Source organism: Megascapheus bottae, chromosome 6, assembly GCF_031878675.1.
Source record: "Megascapheus bottae isolate mThoBot1 chromosome 6, mThoBot2.hap1, whole genome shotgun sequence".
Taxonomy (NCBI): domain Eukaryota; kingdom Metazoa; phylum Chordata; class Mammalia; order Rodentia; family Geomyidae; genus Megascapheus; species Megascapheus bottae.
The window spans coordinates 29455648-29467041 of NC_143514.1; positions in this window are offsets into that span (position 1 = coordinate 29455648).

Below are 11394 nucleotides of genomic sequence, written 5' to 3' on the forward strand. Positions count from 1 at the left end.
TCTTTATCTGAGTTTCTTTATTTAATTTTTTTCTTTCATATTCTGCATTGTATTCTTTAATTCATTCAGCGGTTTATTTTTATCTTCTTTGAATTCATTTATTTTTTATACCTGTTCTCTTTCATTCAATCATTCTTCATTCTTATAATCTTGCCACCTTCCCAAATTTGGACTTTATCTCCTATATCCTTAGCATCTACTGTTATGGTCTTGTTGACTTTCAGAACTGTCATTGTGCCTTGATTTCTCATATTATTTGTATTCTTAAAATTGAGAGGTATGCAAGTGAAATTAACTCTTTCCGTCAATATATTCACAATTCTTAGGCAGGAATGTACAGTGGGAGCTTCAGTATAGTTTCCCTTACTATAGCTTGGTGGCTATTGTGCTCAGGACATCAAGCAAAGTCCTCCTGTTTGTGACCTCCTTGCTAGAACAGAAGGCAAGATAACCATTTAGATGTTCCTATATTGGGCCTGATAGTAGATAATACCCAGAGTCATGCAACGTGGTAGGGAGTCAAGTACTTGACCTGTAGGTCTCAATTCTTTTAGAGTCCATCAAGTATCATGTCATGTAGGAAGGATGCTATTCTAGCTATCAAGTAAGCTCCAAACTCTATGCTTGGAGCTTCCAACCCTGCCTGATATCAAGCCCCCAGAGACCACGGATATTGCCTAGGTTTGTAACACACAACTTGGCATTGTTTCTGTAGAGTTTATTAGGCTCTGGGACTTATTCCAGCCAGAGAGGTTGTGATCATTGGTCCTATGTGCTTCATTGATGATGTTACTATTGCAGTTTAATTCTCAATTTACCTGCACTTAATATTCTTCATCTCTAAGACATCTTCTCTGTCTGCCTTCAGATTTTTCCCTATACCTGGGTTATGGCTCAGTTTCTGCAGCTGCCTAGCTGGAAGGTATTTTCAAGGAGGTAATTCAGGCTGGTCTCACTGGGAGCTCCTGAAATCTGAGCTCTCCACCAGTAGAATAGAACACCTGGTTTTTCTAGAGTGCTCTTCAGATAATGAGACTGAGCTCACCAGCAGGGCAGGCCTGCCAACAGCTCTGCTACTTCTCACCAAGAGCCCTCAGCTTGCCTGAGTCAGAATTTTTTCTCCCTCTCAGCCTTAGATGGCAGTTATGGACCCAAATATCATAGCTAAATGACCCAGGAGTCCCTACACCCCAACTGTTCTCCAATCTCCAACTCCTCTTCTGTCAGTCTCACAGCCTGTCTGGCCAAAGGCTGTTTTCCATCAGTCTTTGTAATTTAATCAACCTATGGTCTTGGCTGTCTACCAGCAGAAGCTAGATATTTTTTTTTCCTAAGCTGTTCCTCAGGGAATGAAATTGCTTGTGCAGGGCTGCCAAATGCTCCAAGTAAAGATACTTCTAATCTTGGTCTGCCTCCTGGGCCCTGGCTGAATACACCAGCCCCATTACCAGTTGTTCTTTTATTTCCAAACCATATTAGGTTGTATCACAGTCCCAAAGCCATAGCCAGCCATGATTCAATGCAAACTGATCATTCTGTAATTGGAGCTCACCATAGGGAGAGGCTAGGTCCTAGATCTCTATTTATTTGTTTCTAAGTCTAGTTGGGCTGAGGCTGCCAGCTCTAGTTGGCTGCAGGTAGCTTGTATTCAGTTAATTTGATCTGATGTCCTGAGTATCTCAGTATCAGGTAAGAGGCCCTTCCACAAGATGCTGCAGTACTATCTATCTAATACTGGTGTGTCATTCAGAAAAGGTTATCTTTGAACAAGGGATGAATGCCTGAAAAAGGTATGGTTTAACAGACAGCCTGATGTATGGGTCTGTCTAGGAGGTCACCTGGTTTAGTTTGGATTGGTGGCTACAGCTTCCTCTCTTTAGGGGATAGGAGGTAAATGTGCAAAATGGTTTCCTGATTTTCTCATTTACCCCTTTGCTTTACTATCTTTTTCAGCTCTTTGTCCCTCTCTATTAGCTCTCAATTCTCTTCCTCACTTTTGTTCTTCCCAATAGAACCTACTTCAATTCTCAAACTTGTCTCACAGACTCTGATGAAGAAAGCCTTTGATCCAATCGTTTCCCCTTCTTCCTTTCTTTCTTGTAAAGCAGAAACGAATGAAAGGTTAAAATGTCATAGTCTCTTTTATAACTCAGACCAATCAAATGTATCTCTAATGTCTCTTCTTTTACCTTGATAGAGAGCAAAAGTAAGCAATGATAGTTTCTGGGCTGGTTATTCCAAGATCATACTGAGTATCTCAAATTCAGAACATAATAATTAAGCAATTACTATGAGAGACACACAAGGCAGGTTTTTGCACTTAACAGTCACATCATTCCACGCAGTGGTGTTAGAGAACAAACTCTAAAGTAAGTTTAAGGAAAAAAAGATTCATAACATAGTATTACTGGCAAAGACTCACGTCAGAATTGAACCACAAAAGATACTGCTATCTCAGTCATGATTAATAAGATGTAAAATAAGAAGGTAACTGTAAAATGGGGAAATTACCACTATATCTGCCATTCTAGATTCATGCTTTTGCAGTAGCAAAACTAACACATCATGTTCTGGCTTTCATTCCAGGCAGATCAAACTAAAATCTTACTTTCAGAATCCTAGTTGTAAGATAAACCTAATATTACATTTTTTAATGTATGGCACAGTGAAAATAAACATCACATTAAACACGTATCTTCATGTGGACTAATAGTGAAAATAATCCTGTGTATTAAAGAAATGCCTATTAAAAGTTAAGTAGAGAACGTAAAATTTATGTGTTTATCCTTTTAAACTGATTCATATCCCAGTCTTCGTTATTTTCTTCCCTATGGAAAAAAGAGAATGAACACTCTAGGAACAGCACCGTTCTTCATAGAACGTGTCACAGGTCTATAAATGTGAAAAAGAAATAAGAAAAGTATAGTTAGTAGTCAAAAGTCATTGGAGAAAGTTGAGCAAGTAGGAAATCAGGGGAAAAAATGAATTCAGTGAGGTAAAACAGGAACAGACTAGGTAATTGAAGAGAACTTGTCCTGTCCTCATCTCTTAGGGTGTTGAAAAAAGAAATCTGGAGGTCAGTGGACTTAAATTTTGAGAACATACTACAAGAAATAGATCAAGGGCCAAACATTTCAACAAGTTAGTAGACTCTCATAGTAGAAATAAGGGATAGACAAAAGTGGCATCCACTGTGCTGGTAAGGTCTATTTGGGTTTTTAAAACATTTTAAAGATAGTATAAGATTTTCTGATATCTGGAAGTAGTGTGTAAGAAAAAGCAGGTATCAAAGTTTTTGAATGAATGGAAGTTTATGTTGTTAATTGAATTGAAGATCTTTCTTTAAAAATAATTCTAGATACAATAAAAATATATTTTAAAAAGTAATTTTGGATTAAGAATACTGAGTTAGGGGCCAGGAGTTTGGCCTAGTGGTTAAAGTGCTTGCCTAGCATGCACAAAGACCTGGGTTCGATTCCTCGGTACCACATACATACAAAAAAAAAAAAAGCCAGAAGTGGTGCTGAGGCTCAAGTGGTAGAGCTCTAGCCTGGAGAAAGTCCAAGGACAGTGCTCAGGCCCTGAACTCAAGCGCAGGACTGGCAAAAAAAAAAAGAATACTGAGTTAAAATCAGTAGGAGTGTACCATGTTGAAAATTCTACAGAAAAAAATCTTTGAAAGAGGAAAATTCTGTCACATACTGACAATTGTGATGAACTAACTTTGAGATACAACCACTGGATTTATGTATATGGAATATACTCATGGGAAGAAATATTATAATTACATTGATTGTTTAGGACTAACAATTTGTCTACATTATTTTGAATAGACAGTGAGAAAGAGTTCAGATGAACACAGTAGATGCTTACTTTCATAGAAAGTAAATAAAAATTGATAGAGAATATTTACAAGAGGAAGATATCTATAGGATTTCTGTTTGTTTTGTTTTGTTGAGACTGGAGGAAAATGTCAGCACTGCAGCCTGAATGTCATCTAGTAGAAGCTTGATGATGCAGGAATTATTAGAAATAATGATTGAAGCAATAAAACCTCAATGAAAGAGACAGTATAGATCCCTAGCAGTGATATTCTAGAGTAGTTGTATGAATAGTTCTGTAGAACATGAGTTTGGTGTGTGGGTACAAATATAGAGTAATCTGTAAAATAATGTTGAAGCCTTTGAAACTAAATATAAAAAAAATAGAAGCAAGATGTGAGTAGGAAGCAAGGATGGAAAAAATACAGAAGATATATAAAATAATCTTCTAGGCTGGAAAAGTAACTTACCATGATTCTATGCAAATATTGTCAAGCCATATGAATGGTCAATCAACAATGGTATTGAATAATATAACAGTGATTATAATTATAATTTCATGTTATTTTCTATATTCAGGTATTAGGTACATGAGTTAAATTAAGTCACTGTTTTGCCAGAGTACCATAATTAAATAAGATAATTTCAATGGAGTTATAAAGGTTATAGATATCACAGTATCATAACCATATTAAACAAACTAACTAAATTTGAATATCGCTAGTGTATAATTAAGGAATAAGTCACAGTGAAAAAAATAAAGTTTGCAAATTATATTATTTTTTTTTCTGTGGGTCATGGGGCTTGAACTCAGCCTGGGTACTTTCCCTGAGCTCTTCAGCTCAAGACTACCACCCTACCCTTGAGCCAAGCCCCACTTCCCATTTTCTAGAGGTTAATCAGAGATGAGAGTCTCAGGTCCTTTTGTGCCCAGGATGGCGTTGAACCTTGATCCTCAAAACTCCATCTCCTGAGTCCTAGAATTATAGATGTGAGCCACCCTGCAGGCTTTTTAATCCTTCTTTAAGTTAAGAAAAAAAATTAACTGTGTATTTTAGAGCGAAAAGCAAAAGTATGGCAGTAGAAATGGATGCTAACATAGAATTTTAGAGGAAGTCATTACAATTGGCAATATTAAGGAAATGGCATGCAAGAAATGGATAAAATATTTGGTGAAGAGAAGATCTAGGAAACAAGGGCTGGAATTTCAGAAAACCTATCAAACTGATAGTACAATCATGAGAAATTTAACAGGAATAATGTGGGAGAGAATGACAAAGCTCAGAACTCAAGGTTGTTATGGACTAGCAGCATATTAAATAGCAACCTAAAGAATGGGTGAATATACATGGTGCTTTTGTGATGATATGAATTTCTAATCTTGACATGTTTAAGAGTAGATATAAAAATAATCCATTGTAATAAATAAACAGCAAGTTTCTGAGGCATAAACTTACTCCAGGCCCAACATCAGGGCAGCTAGGCAAGGGCCAGCAGTCACCAATGGTCATGGGCTGTGAAAGAGAAATAAAGGGAAAACTTTAATAGAAATAATAGAAAATAAAGAGAATGTTGTAAATGATGTAAAAAACAAGTTTTCTTAAAATCTGAGTTATCCCTTTATTAATGGAACCATTAAACACAATCTGTGTCTTACTCTATTTTTTTCTAATCATTTATCACATTAAACTTAATAAATGCTAAATAAATCATAATAGTATAGTACCCAGCAGAATGTCAAACGTCCCATGGGAAATTGAAGTAATAGTTTTAATGTAGTAGTGAACATACCTCATTTAAATACAAAGAAAGAAACAAACTACAAACAGATATGAATAATGATAATAGGTTTTTAATTTTAGCACTTATTACTGAAAAATCTCTTTTTATTATCTTTCAAATCTTCCTACTCTGGCTACCTAAAAGTAACATTGGATTTTGTGCCACATGCAAACTACACATTCTACACTTAGAGCTTCCCCCACTCACCATGCTGAGGAAATGAAGAAACACGAATAGTTGAGAGCCACAAAAAAAAGGAAAGCGGATAGAAAGGTATTCTATGGTGTATAGCTATTAGAATATTACTATTGAAACTGAGTTGAAACCTTGGAATAGTTCAAATACAAATGAGTCATAATATCAAGTACTGGAAAGTATGGGGAGAAAATCTATTACCAGTTCTGGTGGGATCCTAAAATGATGCAAATACACTGAAAAATAGTCAATTCTCCATTAAACTAAATATGCAATTGCTTTATTAACTAGCAATTGCATGGGTGAGCACTTATATCAACAAAAGGAGAAAGTGTTCATACTAAAATATGTATATTGATGTCCACAGGACCTTTTCCTATACTAGTATGAATCCAAATTGACCCATCTCCTTCAGTGATTGAGTACTTCAATTCTACTAAATTCATTTAAAGCGAATGCTACACAACAATGTGGAAGGAAAAGTTGGATGGATTTCAAAAGATTTAAACTAGCAAAATTAGCAAAAGGTTTATCTTAGGAGAATTTATGCTCTGTGATACAATTTATGTAGCAGTTGTGCAATGGCAAAATTGTAGATAGGGAAAACCAGTTAACCATTTGCACGTGATAGAGATGGATAGGGCTTAAAAAGGCAAGAAACTCCTGTAATGATCAGAAAGAATGATTTCTTTCTTGTTCATGGCTGTCAGCTCTCTAGCAAAAGACAAGTTGACAAGAAAGATCATAATAACTTCATTTGACCATAATTTCACATGACAAGAGAGCTTTCAGATCGGAAATCCAGTGGTCCCAGGGTAAGGTATCCACTTTTATGCTTTGGTTAAAATATGATTGACAGAAAGAACATGATTTAATACTGGTAGACTAAGTGGGGAAATTCAGCAAGGCCTGTATACTTACATTCTTTTTGCACTCTGTATGGCTCCCTTTTCTCTCCTGTGTATGAACAGAACCAAGGGGGAAGGATGTTATTTTTTCTGCTATCTGAAAATTTAATTTATATAATTTCTTTATGGCCTGATACTAGACATAAAGACTAGATCAGATAGATAGACAGAGTGTGTGTGTGCATGCATGCGTGTGCGTGCGTGCGTGTGTGTGTGTGTGTGTGTGTATTGCTTGTTTTGGGGGAAAAAAGAGATTCCCATAGAGGTTATGCCATAGTTCGATCTATGTCTCAATACTTTATGTTTAAGGATATTTGTACAACAAATTTTAGAGAACAAATCACACACAAACACAAAAGAGTTCAAAAGAAATCTTAATAATAAGGTATTAAGCCAATGTCACTATTTGCTAATAAGTCGCACTGATATTACTCTAAAGTTTCATACACTGATACAAGGAAGGACCTGGATATAGGGTACATTGATGTTTTTCAGCACTATTTTTTTTTTTTTTTTACAAATTTGAGTGTATCTATAAATTCTCAATACAAATTATCAGTTTTGAGGAAAAACTAAATGAAAGGATGGCTATTTTTTCACAGGATACCACTGGGACAAAGAAGAAACATGTCAGTCACACCATAGTTCATTGAATAAGTACTGATTTCTAGTTAGTGGTAAACACTGAAGTGTAAACTCTTGTTTGATAGAATTTGATACCTGTAAAATTAAAGGTAGTAGATCTTTTAAGTGCTATTTAAAAAATTAGAAATAGACTGAACATGCTGGCATTTAGTTGACACAATTTAGCAAATCTCTCTGCTTATATGTGACTTAATTAATGTGTAGCATGATTTTATGCAAAAGCTACAAATAAATATGATTTCCAACTTTGGATAAAGCCTAGCTGAATCAAGATATTCATACCATTTTAGACACAACAATGAATCTTTAATATCTCATATGGGAAGACATCAGTATTAAAAAGACACCCTCATAACAGAAATGTCTTCTCAAGGCTTTACGACTTGAGACAATTTCCAGCTAAGGAAATGTTTACTTCTAGATGATATGTAACAAAATAAGTAACCCTAGTAAGAGCTGATCATTTAATAGGTCAACGACAACATTTTTCACTTTATTTTATTCATGTTTGTGCAATGCTGAGAATGATTTACAATGGCTTATTGATTCTTGAAGGAGAAAACCAATGAGAGAACACATGTACCAATATGTAAATAATAGTAATATCACCATACCAAGAGCATGAAATCACAGACATTGTAAAATTCAGTTCAATACACTAAGGGTTGACTTTGTTGTTGACTTAAAAAAGCAAAATTGAGAATTCTTGCTACAAGAGTCACATTTTGCTCAAATTTGAAACAGTAAGTAATGGGATGAACACCGTCCCTCAATTATAGGTAAGGTAGGTATGAAGAAAATACTTAATGATCAAAAGAAGTAATGCGTTCATGAAGAACACAGATATATTCCATAATAATCCAAATGATAAAAGCATAATAAATTACATTTCTCCTAATAAAGACATTTGTAGACAAATCAGTGGAAAAAGGAAATGGATCAATATAACCTGAAGCAAGTAATTAAAAACAGGCAGCTAATGTTTTTATCCACATATTTGAAGGTTCTTAGAATGATCATATAATCATATAATATCAGTAGAAGGTATTAAAGAAACATAATATGTGCTTTTATCCATTTATCATGAAAAAAGAGATACTTGAAGGAATTAGTTTTGGAATCATTGATTATGAGTACACACTTTCTACCAACTTGAAAATGACTGAAGTAGAATATTCATAGAAAATATCTCTCCCAAGGATTAAGAAAATATAAAACATTGAAACAATAAAGATATAGTAAGTATAGTTTTCTTTTAAAATTTAATTTGACTTTATTGTAAAAGTGAAGTACAGAAAGGTTACAGTTGCATAAGGTAATAAGCACATTTCTTGTCAAATATTGTTACCCCCCTCCCTTGTTTTTCTCCTATGTTCGCCATCCCCACTCCCTGCACAACTCTCCTCCCCTGAAGTAAAGAGATGTTTACTGATTTGGAAACATTAGACAGTTTAATCCCCAAGACTGACATAAAAACATAAAAAGATGAGGGGGGAGGGAGGGAGGGAGGGGAATCTCACCAAATAACCATCATGTTAAAAAGATTCCATAACTTATTGTATCATCCTCTCTTGCTCCTGCTAGCTGAAGGATGCCAATTAGCAATCCTAGTTTTTCCTTGTCAATAGAGATTCAAACAGCATGTAACTTGCAAATTTGTGATGCTTAGATGAATTAATCCATAGTACTTTCAGTAATCTGAAGTATTTAGGGAAGATTTGGTGTTAGCTGACATCATTAATTATTTTTGTTCTTCTAAGCTATTACATTATAACAGAGCAGAAACTAATGTGTTAGGGATTGATTTTACCTTCTATAATATGTATACCCAAGATTAATTGAGCAACTATTTGTTGGTTATTTATAGTGTTTGAGATTATATATTAAAAACTAGGAGTGTACATAATAGTGGAGTGCATATAAAGTCTTTATGTCATTCAGAGAATTCTGATTGGAATATATCCAATTAAAGGATGTGACATGGATAAAAACAAATGCCCCAAGAGACTTAAGTGTTGATAAAAGTACTTTAAGAATCCAATCTTTTCAAGCACTAATTTCAGAGATTTGGTCCAGGATTTGTTGAACTAAGAAAGCTTTTATTCATAGGTTAGATGCCTTCATTACTGTTCTTTTCTTAATCCCATTAAGTCTAAGGGAGCATAATTTGAAAAAGTCATGTAAGATAATGAGTTATGATAAGAATTAGGCTAGAAAAAAGTAAGAAAGGATTTGGAACCTAATAATTATGAAAGTATCCTGGTAAGAAGGAATAGAGTGTAGGACATCTCAGAGAAACAGTAAGGAAAGAATACCTTTTATTATTGTCTTTAAATTATGTTGAAGAGCTTTTAGAGAAATATTTCACTATATTATACCATTTAAAACCTCATGAGAAAATAGTAAGGCTAAATAACTTCAGGATATTTTTAGTCTTTTCTAAAATAGATAAAAATGTAAACAAATAAAAATAGGAGATAGAAACATAGTTTCATGTCAGAAATATAATGTTTATCTTACTATTTCTCCAAAAATTTTACATTATTACTACTCTAACATTTATTTAAAATGTATTTGCTTTCCATATTCTACATTCGTACCCCTTCCAAAGAATCAATAAATATGTCTCATCTAACAAAATTTAATTTACACATACTGAACTATCTCTCCAGGTAAAATGTTGTCACCCTGAATAAATTGTACAGAAAATGTCAATTTACTTATAAACCACATATAAACCAGAAGTCTTAAAAATAAGCATAATAGAAATTGAAAAATATGTGCACCCCATTTATGTCTCCAATTCCCAATCTTCCATGTTGTATCATGAGAAGTATATTATGCTAATAACCCTCAAAATCATCTAAAAAGTAATTTCAACATTTAAGAAATCTGGTCTATGGTCTGTTTTGAACCCAACATAAAAAAATGGCAAAACACTAAATATTATGTGTCAAGTATAGGAACACTTAACGCGTTATTGCTGAGTCCTTTCTCTTAACCTTTAAACTCCTGGTGTTTGGATAATAATTTATTCATTAAACCATTAACTCCCTTTCCAGGAGGTTTTTTCCTATGAATTTTTAACTGGGGCTAGTCCTCCAGATGTCTTCCACCTCCGACAAAATTCTTACCATTTCTTTTTTATGCTTCCCAATATCAATTACTAGTTGATTGCTAAGAAAGGCCAGCTCGTGTACCTCTCAAATTGAATGTGGTATCATTCAGACTGCACATGAGTGCATAAAACACCTCAAACTCTGTCAATAATATATCACAAGGACATGCTTATTTAATTTTTACTTCTATTGAAATTACAAGTTTTCCTGATATTTCATTAAAATAAAATGATGAGTTAATCCCATCTGTAATATGATTTCATGTTCCATTCATCCATAGAGCTCCACAATGTGATTATTCTTTCCATAGATACAAAGAGGAGTTCTAAGAAACATCTGTGAAATCAGACTGATTACATATTGCATGGGTTGCTTTGGACAGTGACTGATTATTGATTATAACAGAATTTGATATCAATTTTATATATGTGTGTGTGTAAAGATCCAGCCCACTTTTCAGCTTTCTTTAAGTTGTTATCATTATTATTATTCCTTTTCTGCACTAATGGAAACTAGTTCTTAGTTTGCTGATCTAATTCTTCATAAGTTCATTTTTTACTCCTATAAAAAGATTTCAAACATTTGTAGGCATTTATAAAGCAGTATGTTTGAAGGTGTGTGTGTATATATATATATGTTCTCAAATACATGTTTACTCATGTACAGAAAGCAGGGCAGATTTTAATCTAGCTGATAACCCCAGGGTCTTGGAAAAGTTTCCTTTTAAGTAATTGAATTTTCATTAACTCACTTATTTTTGCAAGTATTTAATAAAGTCCATGGTTTTGCGTTATTTCTCTATTTTAAATTTTTTCTTACATTCCTCTCTGTAGAGACTGCAGTTAATAAATAAAGCTGTAATGGATAAACAAATCAAATTGTTTTAATAAATAAGCTTAGAAATATATATTGTTATGTGTTGAA